This window comes from Schistocerca americana, chromosome 2 (genome assembly GCF_021461395.2).
Source record: "Schistocerca americana isolate TAMUIC-IGC-003095 chromosome 2, iqSchAmer2.1, whole genome shotgun sequence".
Taxonomy (NCBI): Eukaryota; Metazoa; Arthropoda; class Insecta; order Orthoptera; family Acrididae; genus Schistocerca; species Schistocerca americana.
In genome coordinates this window covers 1,029,405,380-1,029,419,973 of record NC_060120.1, presented here as the reverse complement: position 1 = coordinate 1,029,419,973, position 14,594 = coordinate 1,029,405,380, and positions in this window count along the sequence as shown.

The window sequence follows — 14,594 nt, the reverse complement described above, 5'->3', positions numbered from 1 at the left end:
AACGACAAATTTTATTGCTCAATATTTGCCTCATTTTAAGCCATTTTTTCCGGCCTCTTTTCCACAGCACCAGTGGTGAAAAAATTAATACCTTCGACACACATATAACTGAATGATTTTGGAAGAGACTGAACTCGCGTTGGACAGACAGTCTTTGCATACACCGCTCATATCGCTGCTGCATAGTAAGTTATGGACGCTGCTGAATCCTCACCTGGTGGCCTATGAGCACTTATCGTCGTCCTAGGGTCTTAATCTTTAACGTTTTGCAGTCATGCATTATTATTTTAGAAAATGGGCCAATATAGTCTTGCTACAAAGTGGAGCTGGTCAACATTAAAATGAGCTATCTATTGGAGTATTCTAATAGCCTCCATTTGGCGACACATTGTTCACAAGTGCGATATTATTATTATTATTACTATCAAAGAGCTGGATAAACAGATTTCAGATTGCGTGTACACCACACCACGACGATTTGTAAAGCAGTTGCTGCAAATGACTAAGCTGTACTTTGTAAGTGAAGATCTAATGCATACTATTAACTGTCTGTCTACTCATTTAATTATTTAACGTGGAAATCGGTTACACAAACTCGTACTGTTGGTGTACTCGTATCAAATAATGTATTCTGAGACGTTTGCTACAGATGCTGAATTAAGTGTGGGTTGGGTAAGGATTGGGCCCAAAAGTCTAGACTGTCGGTATTTTTTAGTCAAAATACTCGTCTTAGTTCTAGTTACAACGATGTCGAAGTCATCCATCCATACACTATGACGACTCTCCATCCCAGAGTAACTTCAACCATTAACATTACCTAGTCCTTCTGTACAGTTGTCCAGGTTGGGACTTGCAATTAGTAGCTAACATTTTTTAGGCATTGAGACTGATAATTTAATAAATATACGCCTTTAAATGTCCTCTATTAATATGCATTTTGGTGTGTAGACCAACACCAGGCACACAAAAGTATCCTCATGTACACTGCTTGTCGCTGATGGATCCGCTCCTACTCCCTATCCCTGAGGTATACACGTCGCAGTACACACAAAATAATGCAACTGGGGTAGGAGTTTACAACTGGTTTGAAAGTCTAATCAAATTTAGAAGGACCAGAAGATCATGCGACTGGAGATGTTGTTATTTTGGGCTTTATCAAGAGGTTTTGGCTTTCGGTAGGAGTAATCATCATCAACAAACAACATTTGCTGTTGGTAGACATCCTGATCATACTGTTATGCTAAAATGCATACCAGTATCTGTCCTACACACAAATAAATGCTAAAAAAACTGATATGAGATCTAAACCAACATATTCGTGTGTGTCTTTGTAATGTTGAGGGACAATCGATAAAATTGGTGTTAGTAATGGGGTGAAGGTACAATGATAAATGTATTTCTTGTGAAATCAATGTATTTTGTTTTAATCATGAGCTGCGATAATTGTACATAGAGATGTGTTTTACGCGTCTGAAATCCGATGTTTCCACAGCCCACTAGGTCAGCTGCGTCAGAAACGATTATACATACATTTTTAAAATTATACAGATTTCCGTACCAGTGCTAGCGGGGTTTGGTCACGGCAGGAATCAACACACTCTAGGCAGTACTGGTGAACGCTGCACATACGTACTTCGTAGCATTGAGCTAATTCTTATACATGCCTTACTTCTGCACGTCTTTGGTTGATATCCTTGGAAGTCGTTAAAACTGTAGTGCTTACAGAATATAGTTATGGCGTCACACGCTTGTGTCTTACGTCATACATTTTGTTAATGTTTACCGAGATTTTACAGAATGTGTCGTGACTTCATTATGTCAACCTATAGAAGAACTCTCTCGTCTTAATACATACTCATCACACACACTAGTAATGCAGGAATGCCTTAGCTTCAGTTTATTTGTTTATGCAGGGCAGTCAGAAACAGTTTTAAGAGCTGGTAAGGGTTTTGCAGGTTAGGTTGTGCTGAGAAATAAAAGAAACAATTCGATACATAGCGCCGTTGCCTAGTTAACTAGCATTGAAGTTAACTAATCAGGCCTTTGTGCACACAAATTCAAGCGGCACGGCAGCGATGGTGTCGCCAAACGTGTTCTTCGTTCGGTTTCCTAAGACCGAACAAGAGATTGATACAAAAAATGGACGCTGGATGGCAACAAGGATCAAACCCCAGTCAAAGGCTGAGCATTCTTGTGCACTGTCACATACGCTATGAGAACAACTAACACCAAGCTTATCAGACTGTTTCTGATGGCCCTGTATATCGTGCTGGATTTCTCTCGTGAGTTCCCTAAAGACCAGCCTTATCAAGGTTATGGACACACACACATTTCACCGAGAGCAGTGGACAGACTAACATTTTCCGTCATTTTTTTCAAAGATACCTACTAACTCATAAGAACCAAATATAGAAACATTGTCATGCTTTGTAATGAATATGTTTGTCTTCCCCTTATTGGGCAGAATTTTCCACCACTTCGCATAATATACTCCAACGCCATCAATTTAGCCATACACTGCGTCACCCTTGCACCTTACGCCATAAGTTACCTAACATTTACAACCATTTTGCATAATACGCGGGGTGACTTCATGAATTTATGATGTCAAAGCATCTTACCACATAATATTTATAGCCGTTTTGCTACAAACATTGTGGCACTGACTTGACGCTTCGCGACATGATATGACGTAGAGTGACGTCGAGAGCAGTGGGATGTAACTCCCACAATAGGAATAACAATACACTTAATTTATTATTTATAGCAAATACCCACATCTAATTTTTTTCACTACAGTTTACAGATCTCAACTGACGAAATTTGTACAATTCGAATAATAATACATTAATTTATTATTTATAGAAAATACCTACAGCCTGATTCTCCCACTATGGAGTCCAGACCTAAAATGACGAACGTCGTGCAACTTGATTAATAATAAAATAAGTTTGTTACTATATTTGTAACAAATACCTGCACACTCCACCCCAAACAAACCCGATCCTCTTCCTATGGTGCACAGACCTGGAATAAAGAGGCGTACTCATTTTCTCTGGTTATGAAGGGCGAGGAAGAATAAGAAGAGGAGGAGGAGGAGGAGGAGGGGTCTTGAACCTTTTTGGTTAAGAAGTATGGCAGGTGGGGGGGGGGAGGGAGAGGGGGATGGGGGGGCGGGTGGTAGCAGGCAGAAACAATAAGTTGTGAACCTATGCATTTCTCTTGAGTGTTCCCGTCGTGCTTTTGATATTTGTTGTCCGTTGATCAGTGTGTGGCTTCAGGATTTCCGTTGTGTGTGTTTGGCTGGTTCTAAGGAATGAGGTCCTTGTTGCTCGTTGGGTGAAAATTTCCCATACTTGTCCGTGTTGGTTATTTTACAGATGAGCCCATATTTATTAAACTGAGCCCTTGTTTTCTGTAAACAACAGCGGTGGGTTCGTTGTCGACGTGCTCTATTTTTCTCAGTGGCTATATTGACCTTTCATCTGTAAAGTCCTAGACCGACAACTTTCTAATTCCTTTAGTCATAAATCAGTTTAGGGCGCTGGTTACAATTAACAGAACCGCTGTATGCCGGGTTTTCCTGTTCGTCAGGATAGTGTTTGTGTATTTGTAAACGGGTTATCTGCTCGCTTTAAGCTGAAAATCTAGTTTAAGCTACGACTTGTCCCAATTAGCTGAGTCACAGTTTATCTACAGGCCTACTGACATAGTTGCGACGTCAAACTCGTTAAAGTTAACAAACTGTGAGCGATCCAGCTTAAACAGCTTGGGTGCAGCTTAAAGCGGCCGCTATTCGGTCTTTTAATGTTTAGTAAGGTTTATTACTAACTGGACAAGTGGAAAAATGTTAAGCATGTAGCTGCTTGACTGTGAATGTTGGCCGGCCGGAGTGGCCGTGCGGTTCTAGGCGCTACAGTCTGGAACCGCGTGACCGCTACGGTCGCAGGTTCAAATCGTGCCTCGGGCATGGTTGTGTGTGATGTCCTTAGGTTAGTTCGGTTTAAGTAGTTCTAAGTTCTAGGGTACTGATGACCTCAGAAGTTAAGTCCCATAGTGCTAAGAGCCATTTTTTTTTTGTGAATGTTGGTGTGTACGTCTGTATTTGCCGAGTCCAGAAGTTTTATTCGCTGCATTTTTCATCAAGTATTAGGGCATTGCTCAACCGATTGTTCTGACGTGATTTTAAATGTCGTCGGCCAGTGGTGTTGCTTGAAGTGAGATCAAGTTGCTTTCTCAGATCTGTGTTGCAGAGTAAGAGCGTTTCGGTATGTCGTTGGTCATCCTCTTTAAGCAGTCAGGGGCGCGCGCCATCGCTGCCACCGACGCCGCGCTGGTCCTTTTCGACCAGGTTGTCAGTCTGGCATCTGGCTCACTGCAAGGACGTTGGGCGTTCCTGATTGATGTAGCTGAGGAAATCTGACAAAAAAGAAAAACAAAATAAAAACAAAAATTGAAAAATAAAGTTGTCAGCACAACCGACCTTTAATCACAAACAATCCAGAGCCCCATTTCCTGCCGATTCAATAATAAAGACGTAGAATGTTGCAGCGTGGGCCAACCAAGGTCGCAAAACGGGCACGCAGGAAAATAACAAGTTACACGTTCATTAAAGATACAGAAATGATTAACATAAGTGATAAATAACAATGGCTAGTAGTAACTCAACCAGTAAAATGACTTACAGAAATGCTAATATTAACAAAGGGCATCACTTAACTAACGAACATAATGACCCAGAATGATTTCCAAATTGCACTTTAGAGAACAGCGTTAAGGCCCACAGCAGGATTTGGAAGCAATAACGCTACGGCCAGCAGGGAATACGAGCGTTCACTCTCTATGGCTTGTGCACAGGCTCACTAGCAAAAAAAAAATGGCTCTGAGCACTGTGGGACTTAACATCTGTGGTCATCAGTCCCCTAGAACGTAGAACTACTTAAACCTAACTAACCTAAGGACATCACACAACACCCAGCCATCACGAGGCAGAGAAAATCCCTGACCCCGCCGGGAATCGAACCCGGGAACCCGGGTGTGGGAAGCGAGAACGCTACCGCAGCTCACTAGCAGGCGGTATATATTTATATACAGGGTGTTATGAAAAGGTACGGCCAAACTTTCAGGAAACATTCCTCACACACAAAGAAAGAAAATATGTTATGTGGACATGTGTCCGGAAACGCTTACTTTCCATGTTAGAGCTCATTTTATTACCTCTCTTCAAATCATATTTTAATCATGGAATGGAAACACACAGCAACAGAACGTGCCAGCGTGACTTCAAACACTTTGTTACACGAAATGTTCAAAATGTCCTCCGTTAGCGAGGATACATGCATCCACCCTCCATCGCATGGAATCCCTGATGCGCTGATGCAGCCTTGGAGAATGGCGTATTGTATCACAGCCGTCCACAATACGAGCACGAAGAGTCTCTACATTTTGTACTGGGGTTGCGTAGACAAGAGCTTTCAAATGCCCCCATAAATGAAGGTCAAGAGGGTTGTGGTCAGGAGAGCGTGGAGGCCATGGAATTGGTCCGCCTCGACCAATCCATCGGTCACCGAATCTGTCGTTGAAAAGCGTACGAACACTTCGACTGAAATGTGCAGGAGCTTTATCGTGCATGAACCACATGTTGTGTCGTACTTGTAAAGGCACATGTTCTAGCAGCACAGGTAGAGTATCCCGTATCAAATCATGATAACGTGCACCATTGAGCGTAGGTGGACGAAACTAAAATGAGCTCTAACATGGAAATTAAGCGTTTCCGGACACATGTCCACATAACATCTTTTCTTTATTTGTGTGTGAGGAATGTTTAGCCGTACCTTTTTGTAACACCCTGTATAGTCCGACCGGCCTCACAATGAGCTGTCCTGACAAGAATCCACAACCGCACCGACGCAAGGAAACGAGCAGACTTAACAAATGGCCTGCAGCACAAATAGATTGCAATGAAAACAAGGTCAAATCACAGCCACACTGGAAAATACACTCCTGGAAATGGAAAAAAGAACACATTGACACCGGTGTGTCAGACCCACCATACTTGCTCCGGACACTGCGAGAGGGCTGTACAAGCAATGATCACACGCACGGCACAGCGGACACACCAGGAACCGCGGTGTTGGTCGTCGAATGGCGCTAGCTGAGCAGCATTTGTGCACCGCCGCCGTCAGTGTCAGCCAGTTTGCCGTGGCATACGGAGCTCCATCGCAGTCTTTAACACTGGTAGCATGCCGCGACAGCGTGGACGTGAACCGTATGTGCAGTTGACGGACTTTGAGCGAGGGCGTATAGTGGGCATGCGGGAGGCCGGGTGGACGTACCGCCGAATTGCTCAAAACGTGGGGCGTGAGGTCTCCACAGTACATCGATGTTGTCGCCAGTGGTCGGCGGAAGGTGCACGTGCCCGTCGACCTGGGACCGGACCGCAGCGACGCACGGATGCACGCCAAGACCGTAGGATCCTACGCAGTGCCGTAGGGGACCGCACTGCCACTTCCCACCAAATTAGGGACACTGTTGCTCCTGGGGTATCGGCGAGGACCATTCGCAACCGTCTCCATGAAGCTGGGCTACGGTCCCGCACACCGTTAGGCCGTCTTCCGCTCACGCCCCAACATCGTGCAGCCCGCCTCCAGTGGTGTCCCGACAGGCGTGAATGGAGGGACGAATGGAGACGTGTCGTCTTCAGCGATGAGAGTCGCTTCTGCCTTGGTGCCAATGATGGTCGTATGCGTGTTTGGCGCCGTGCAGGTGAGCGCCACAATCAGGACTGCATACGACCGAGGCACACCGGGCCAACACCCGGCATCATGGTGTGGGGAGCGATCTCCTACACTGGCCGTACACCACTGGTGATCGTCGAGGGGACACTGAATAGTGCACGGTACATCCAAAGCGTCATCGAACCCATCGTTCTACCATTCCTAGAACGGCAAGGGAACTTGTTGTTCCAAGAGGACAATGCACGTCCGCATGTATCCCGTGCCACCCAACGTGCTCTAGAAGGTGTAAGTCAACTACCCTGGCCAGCAAGATCTCCGGATCTGTCCCCCATTGAGCATGTTTGGGACTGGATGAAGCGTCGTCTCACGCGGTCTGCACGTCCCGCACGAACGCTGGTCCAACTGAGGCGCCAGGTGGAAATGGCATGGCAAGCCGTTCCACAGGACTACATCCAGCATCTCTACAATCGTCTCCATGGGAGAATAGCAGCCTGCATTGCTGCGAAAGGTGGATATACACTGTACTAGTGCCGACGTTGTGCATGCTCTGTTGCCTGTGTCTATGTGCCTGTGGTTCTGTCAGTGTGATCATGTGATGTATCTGACCCCAGGAATGTGTCAATAAAGTTTCCCCTTCCTGGGACAATGAATTCACGGTGTTCTTATTCCAATTTCCAGGAGTGTATATAATAAGCATGAGCCCAAGTTTTGATGGAGCAATACTGAAACATTACCCGTCTCCCAGTAATTAGCACTATCAACATTAAATAAACACACCAAATTCTGTCGTGACAAATGATTAAACCATTAACTCTACGGCTGCCGGGCGCGCACACAACGGCAACCAATCCCGAAGCGGACAATACGTCCTAAAACAAGTTAAAATTTGCATGAAAACCGCTTAAAACACACACTCCACAGATTATGAGGAAAAAAAATGAGGAACATCAGCCTCCTTAAAATAGCCACTGTGGAACCAAGTTCAGAACCATCTCCGGCAGCTATTCATGCCACAACAAGTTTCAACAATCTTCTTAGTTAAACACAGAAAAAAAGACATACGTAAGTTGGAGCTTGCAAATTACGAGCTGGGAAGCTGTTCAACGTGAGACGACGAACCCACCACAATTTCGCACGTCAAGGCGCCCAATGATCGGCAGCGTACATCCGGCGCGACAAAAGACAAGGGCGGCGAGCATGGCGAGGCCCCTGCACCGCGGTCAGGGACGCGGGCTTGTTTTCAACACAAGTTGGCTCGTTGAACGCCGACCGGAGACTCTCTCGTCACCTTCTACCATGGATACTAGTAGACTGGCCTTGCTGTGCAGAAGCTATAGGGCTGGTGTGGCTCCAACATAAACCACGTGACTGTTGGCAAAACGTGGCGGAACTTCAAATCAGCGGTCTGCCATCCTATGTTTGTATCGTATTTTACCCTCATTTCTCAATTGACTGCCAAACGCTTCCAACAAAAGTTGACCTGGATTTGTTCACAGTACCATTCATAAAATCTAACAAATACATCGAACGCCCCTCTGGTGGGCAGCGGGACGAAATTACTATAAACTATCAATTCAAGTAAAATGTCGTTAAAATTCTTTTAAACAGTAAGAGTGGGCTCGTATCAAAGTTTTAAACATTGGATTCGCCGCGTTTTGAGCTCTGCTCACTTATAAAAGAAAATGGGATATGGAAATTGTGTCAACTATAGGTGCCAAAATTGTCCACTTTAGGAGGAGGTCCATTTCAGAGTATCAATTTTATGTGCACTTCAAAAGTTCACTTCCTATGATTTTTACAAATGTTTAAACTATCAGTCTAGAAAAAAATGATTTTTTAGATCAAAGGTGAGACTTTGAAGTTTCAGAAAACAATTTTGGAGCCTACATTTATTTAATAGTATTAGAAGGTAGAAAAAAATTCTCTTCATGTGTCGACTATAGGTGCTCTTACCTTATTATAATCTCACTTGTATATACAAAAAGGCGCGTATGTGCAGATGGCTTAAAGTTTTTCCGTTTCAGGGCCTGTATCCAAATCTGCCTTCGGTTTTCATCCTTAGGGAACCTATGAGTAGGAACGAGAAACAGTTATACTTACTTCTGTAACCGAATTATCACAGATACTTTCCAAAATTTAATACGAGTCTGACTTTACAGGCATCACTTTCAACACTTTAATTTACGCGATACTCTATTTCAAGTGTAAAAAAACATATAAAAGTCACTTCAGCAGATTTCAATAAAAGCATCTGCACTATCATAGAAACATTTACACGTGAAATGTAATCCCATTTCCCCCGACAAAACGCTGAGTACAGCCATAAGCGCAACACGAAACAACCATGTTTTGCCAACATTCACGTGACTTTAGCCCAGACATGTTGGAGCCACGAGAATGACGTCAGGGCCAGTCTGTTATATTTATGATCGAAGCTCGTCACACGTTCACCCGGAAAACCGCCGGGGGGAGCAGTCAAAGATAGCAAAACAGCCGAATATCGATATCAGCGATGCAAGTAGGACACCCTAGCGCCAGTCGCCACGGCTCAAATGTTAACAACATTTGTTTTATTTTAAAAGCTTTCCGAATTTTCACGTAAAAGATTCGGAAACATTATTTTTCAGCACTCTCTCATAACACTTAAACGACGGACGTACATTGATGATCCAAAACATTCTGACCACTGCCCACCGCGACGTTGGATGCCAACTGGTGGCGTTGTGGCCATGTGACGCAGTAAACAAATTATGTAAGCGGAGCAGACACCGACGGGAGATCACCTTAGCCAAGATACTGGTTGCAAATAGGGATATCCACTGAGATAAGCCACTTAGACAAAGGGCAGATTATTATTATGCAGAACTTGTGAACGAGTATCTGAAGAACGGTGAAACTGGTCGAATGTTCACGTGCTACTGTCGTGGACATCTACGGAAAGAGACAGAAGGACAGTGAAATTACCGCTAGGCTCTAAATGGTTGGACATCCACGACTGTTCACAGATAATGGATTTGGAGGCTTGTCTGATCTGTAAAATAGAACAGATGGTGACCTGGGGCATCTCTGACGAAAGAGCGCAATACTGGTACTGTGTTTCGTAGCGCACCGTTTATCGTACATTGCTGAACGTAGAAGTAAATATCCTCGTAGTAGTGAAGCAACTTAAATCACTTAATAATAGCAAGTCTTCTGGACCTGACTGTATACCAATTAGGTTCCTTTCAGAGTATCCTGATGCATTAGCTCCATACTTAACAAACATACATTTTTGCTACACGAAAGGTCCGTAACCAGGGACTTGAAAGCTGCACAGGTCACATCAATATTGAAGAAAGGTAGTAGGAGTAAACACTAAATTACAGGCCCATATCATTAACGTCGATATGCGGCAGGATTTTGGAATATATATTGTGTTCGAACGTTATGAAATACCTCGAAGAGAACGGTCTATTGACACACAGTCGCCGGCCGGTGTGGCCGTGCGGTTCTAGGCGCTTCAGTTTGGAACCGCGTGACCGCTACGGTCGCAGGTTCGAATCCTGCCTCGGGCATGGATGTGTGTGATGTCCTTAGGTTACTTCGGTTTAAGTAGTTCTAAGTTCTAGGGGACTGATGACCTCAGATGTTGAGTCCCATAGTGCTCAGAGCCATTTTTTTGACACACAGTCAACATGAGTTTAGAAAACATTGTTCCTGTGAAACACAACTAGCTCTTTATTCCCGTGAAGTGTTGACTGCTATTGACAAGGGATTTCAGATCGATTCCGTATTTCTGGATTTCCGGAAGACTTTTGACAAAGTACCACACAAGCGGCTCGTAGTGAAATTGCATGCTTATGGAATATCGTGTCAGTTATGTGACTGGATTTGTGGTTTCCTGTCAGAGAGGTCACAGTTCGTAGTAATTGGCGGAAGTCATCGATTAAAACATCGATTTCTGGCGTTCCCCAAGATAGTGTTATAGGCCCTTTGCTGTTCCTTATCTATATAAATTGGATGGAACACATAGAAAATGTTCTGGGGAAGGCTAACCAAAGACTGCGTTTTATTGGCAGGACACTTAGAAAATGTAACAGACCTACTAAGGAGACTGCCAACACTACGCTTGTACGTGCTCTTTTACAACACTGCTGGGGTGGGATCGTTACCAGATAGGACTGACCGAGTACATCGATTCAAATGGCTCTGAGCACTATGGGACTTAACTTCTAAGGTCATCAGTCCCCTAGAACTTAGAACTACTTAAACCTAACTAACCTAAGGACATCACACACATCCATGCCCGAGGCAGGATTCGAACCTGCGACCGTAGCGGTCACAGACTATAGCGCCTAGAACCGCTCGGCCACTCTGGCTGGCAGTACATCGAAAAACTTCAAAGAAATGCAGCACGTTTTGTGTTATCGCGAAATATGGGAGAGAGTGTCACAGAAATGATGCAGGATTTTGGCTGGACATCATTTAAAGAAAGGCGTTTTTCGTTGCGACGGAATCTTCTCACGAAATTCCAGTCACTAACTTTCTCCTCCGAATACGAAAATATTTTGTTGACTTCGACCTACATAGGGAGGAACGATCACCACGACAAAATAAGGGAAATCAGAGCTCGTACGGAAAGATACAGGTGTTCATTCTTTCCGCGCGCTGTACGAGAGTGGAATAATAGAGAATTGTGAAAGTGGTTCGATGAACCCTCTGCCAGGCACTTAAGTGTAATTTTCAGAGTATCCATGCAGATGTAGATGTAGATGTAGAACGTGGAGCTCCGCAGCAGAACACCCGTACGTGTTCACACACGTTGGCGCAATGATATCGTCAATTCCGAATGCACTGGGCCCAGGACCATCGGGATTAGACCGTCGATCAATGGAAACGTGTCGGCTCTTCGGGTGATCACATTTTTGCTACGCTAGGTCGGTGGTCGTCACCACAAATGCAGTCATCGAGATGAACGGCGGCTCGAAACGTGATGCGCGCCGCGGACGCACGCTGGTGGGAGCAATATTGTGCTAAGGGAGACAGTCTTCTGCCCTTCCATGGCACCTGTAGTATTAATCGAAGACACGTTGACAGCTGCGAACCACGTGCGTCCTTCGTACTTGATGTCTCCCCCACCGGCGATGTCGCATTTCACCAGCATAACTGTCCATGTCTCCGAGCCAGAACCGTGCTACAGTGGTTTCAGGAGCGTTATAGTGAACTCACGTTGATGTTTCGGCCACCAAATTCGCCTGATGCAGATCCTATGGTACCCACGTGCGTCGCTAATGGGCGCCATCGCCGCGTACGCCAATCAGTGACTCGATATTTTCGCGTCCTCTGCGTGGACATCTAATGCAACCTCCACAAACCTACGAACAGACTCTCAGATCCCTGATACGCAGAAGCAGTGGTGTACGAGGGACACTCCAAAAGAAATGCACACTATTTTTGTAAAAATACAGTTTTCATTCTGCAAGCGTGAAAGTTTTACAGTGTGTAGATACATCCTTCCCTCTTGTTTTCAAACTTAGTTCAACCTGTTCCCGTAAGTGGCGCTGTCACAGCATGCCTTCAAGAAGGCTGCTACACTTGGCGTTCGTCAGAAGCAACGTGCTGTCATAGAATTCCTGTGCTGTGAAAACGAGACAGTGGGAAACATCCGCAAGAGGTTGAAAAAGGTGTATGGAGATGCTGCTGTCGATCGCAGTACAGTTAGTCGCTAGACAAGCAGGTTACGTGATGAAAGCGGTGACGGCAATACTTAGGACTGTCCTCGCAGTGGCAGTCCTCGTACTGCACACACTCCAGACAATGTGCAGATAGTTAACGAATTGGTGACTGCTGACAGAAGTATCACAGTGAACGAATTGTCACGCTACTTTGTGATAGGGGAAGGAAGTATTTGCAGAATACTGGAAGTGTTGGCGTTAAAAAAGGTTTGTGCCAGGTGGGTTCCCAGGATGTTGACAGTGGCTCTCAAAGAAACAAGAAAAACGGTTTGCAGCGAACTTTTGGAACAATACGGTAATGGGGGAGATGAATTTCTTGGAAGAATTGTGACAGGTGATGAAACATGGCTCCATCATTTTTCACCAGAGACGAAGAGGCAATCAATGGAGTGGTATCATGTAAATTCACCCAAGGAAAAAAATTCAAAACCACACCTTCTGCTGGAAAAATTATGGCTATGGTGTTTTTCGATTCCGAAGGACTCTTCCTTGTGGACATCATGCCAAGTGGAACCACCATAAATTCTGATGCATATGTGACGACACTGAAGAAACTTCAAACTCGACTGAGTCGCGTTCGACCACATCGGCAAAAGCAAGATGTTTTGCTGTTGCACGACAATGCACGGCCACATGTCAGTCAAAAAACCATGGAAGCGATCACAAAACTCGGATGGACGACACTGAAACACCTGCTTTACAGTCCTGACCTGGCTCCATGTGACTATCATCTCTTTGGGAAACTGAAAGACTCTCTTCGTGGAACAAGGTTTGAAGATCATGACTCCTTTGTGCACGCTGCCAAACAGTGGCTCCAACAGGTTGGTCCAGAATTTTACCTTCCGGTTCTACAGGCGCTGGCTCCAAGATGGCGTAAGGCAGCTGATGGTGTGAAGCAAATGATTGGGATCGTAATACAGCCAAGCTGGAAATTTGGAATTGTCAGTTAATATATCAATTCACGTAACCGGCAGCCATACACAACTGCTAGTTGTGGAGCATTTTGTAAAGCTCACTATCCACCAACAACGGTAAGAGCGCTGTGTTGTGTCGCTAAAACTAACGATAATGCAGTGTCATACTGTCACTGTTTGATTTGTCGGGTGCCATTAAAGACAGACCACGTAAGCAACATTACCGGAGTAGCTAAGTCGCCGTAACAGACGTCAAACGCTATTCGCTAACTGACGGTGCTAACATCTCCGTGTACGAGACCTTGACTCCTCTTCACTGCCGGCGAAAACGTATTCAGCGAATGGAGCCGGCGCGGTTGGAAAGTGACTACTGCTATGGAACAGTGCTATTGTGCCCACTTTGGTATGTTATAGCTTCATGGAAACATTATAGGTTCTTTGATAGCAACTCCTGTAGGCTGCAGAAAGAAATGATTTCAGATAAAGGACTAGGACAGTCGTAAAATGATAACTCCTAAACATTGGACGATTTACATGTCAGTGTTTCTTCTTTTGTGTGTAACATGTATTTGATAGCTCTTTACCGTTGCAGGCGCAGCGCCCTCTTGTAAACTTACACTGATGCGCCACAAAATGTTGGCCCCTGCCCATCGAAAGAGTGAAAGCCGCTCCTTTGTGCTGTAAGGGAAGTACTGGGGCACAACGGAGACGGGCCGGCCGCGGTGGTCTAGCGGTTCTAGGCGCTCAGTCTGGAACCGCGGGACTGCTACGGTCGCAGGTTCGAATCCTGCCTCGGGCATGGATGTGTGTGATGTCCTTAGGTTAATTAGGTTTAATTAGTTCTAAGTTCTAGGCGACTGATGACCTCAGAAGTTAAGTCGCATAGTGCTCCGAGCCATTTGAACCACAACGGAGACGGTACGGGCCGGAAATGGGGAACACGTGTCTTGCCCGGCGCCTGAGAACTATCAACTCCGAAATGACGAAGCTGGTGCGATATTCGTCTGCTACTGTATTGCGAAATCTATCGAAAGTGATTGAATGACGGTGAGACCACGAGTAGGCGACATGTTGTTGGACATGCATGTCTCATGATGAAGATGAGCGTAAGGGCAGCGATGACAGAGGCATTCGATCACTTTGAAATTAAAATTTTGTCAACTGCTCTGAGTAAAACCCCTAAGAGGTTACGGGTTAAGTTAAATCAGAAAGCGGTTCAAAATCCTGTA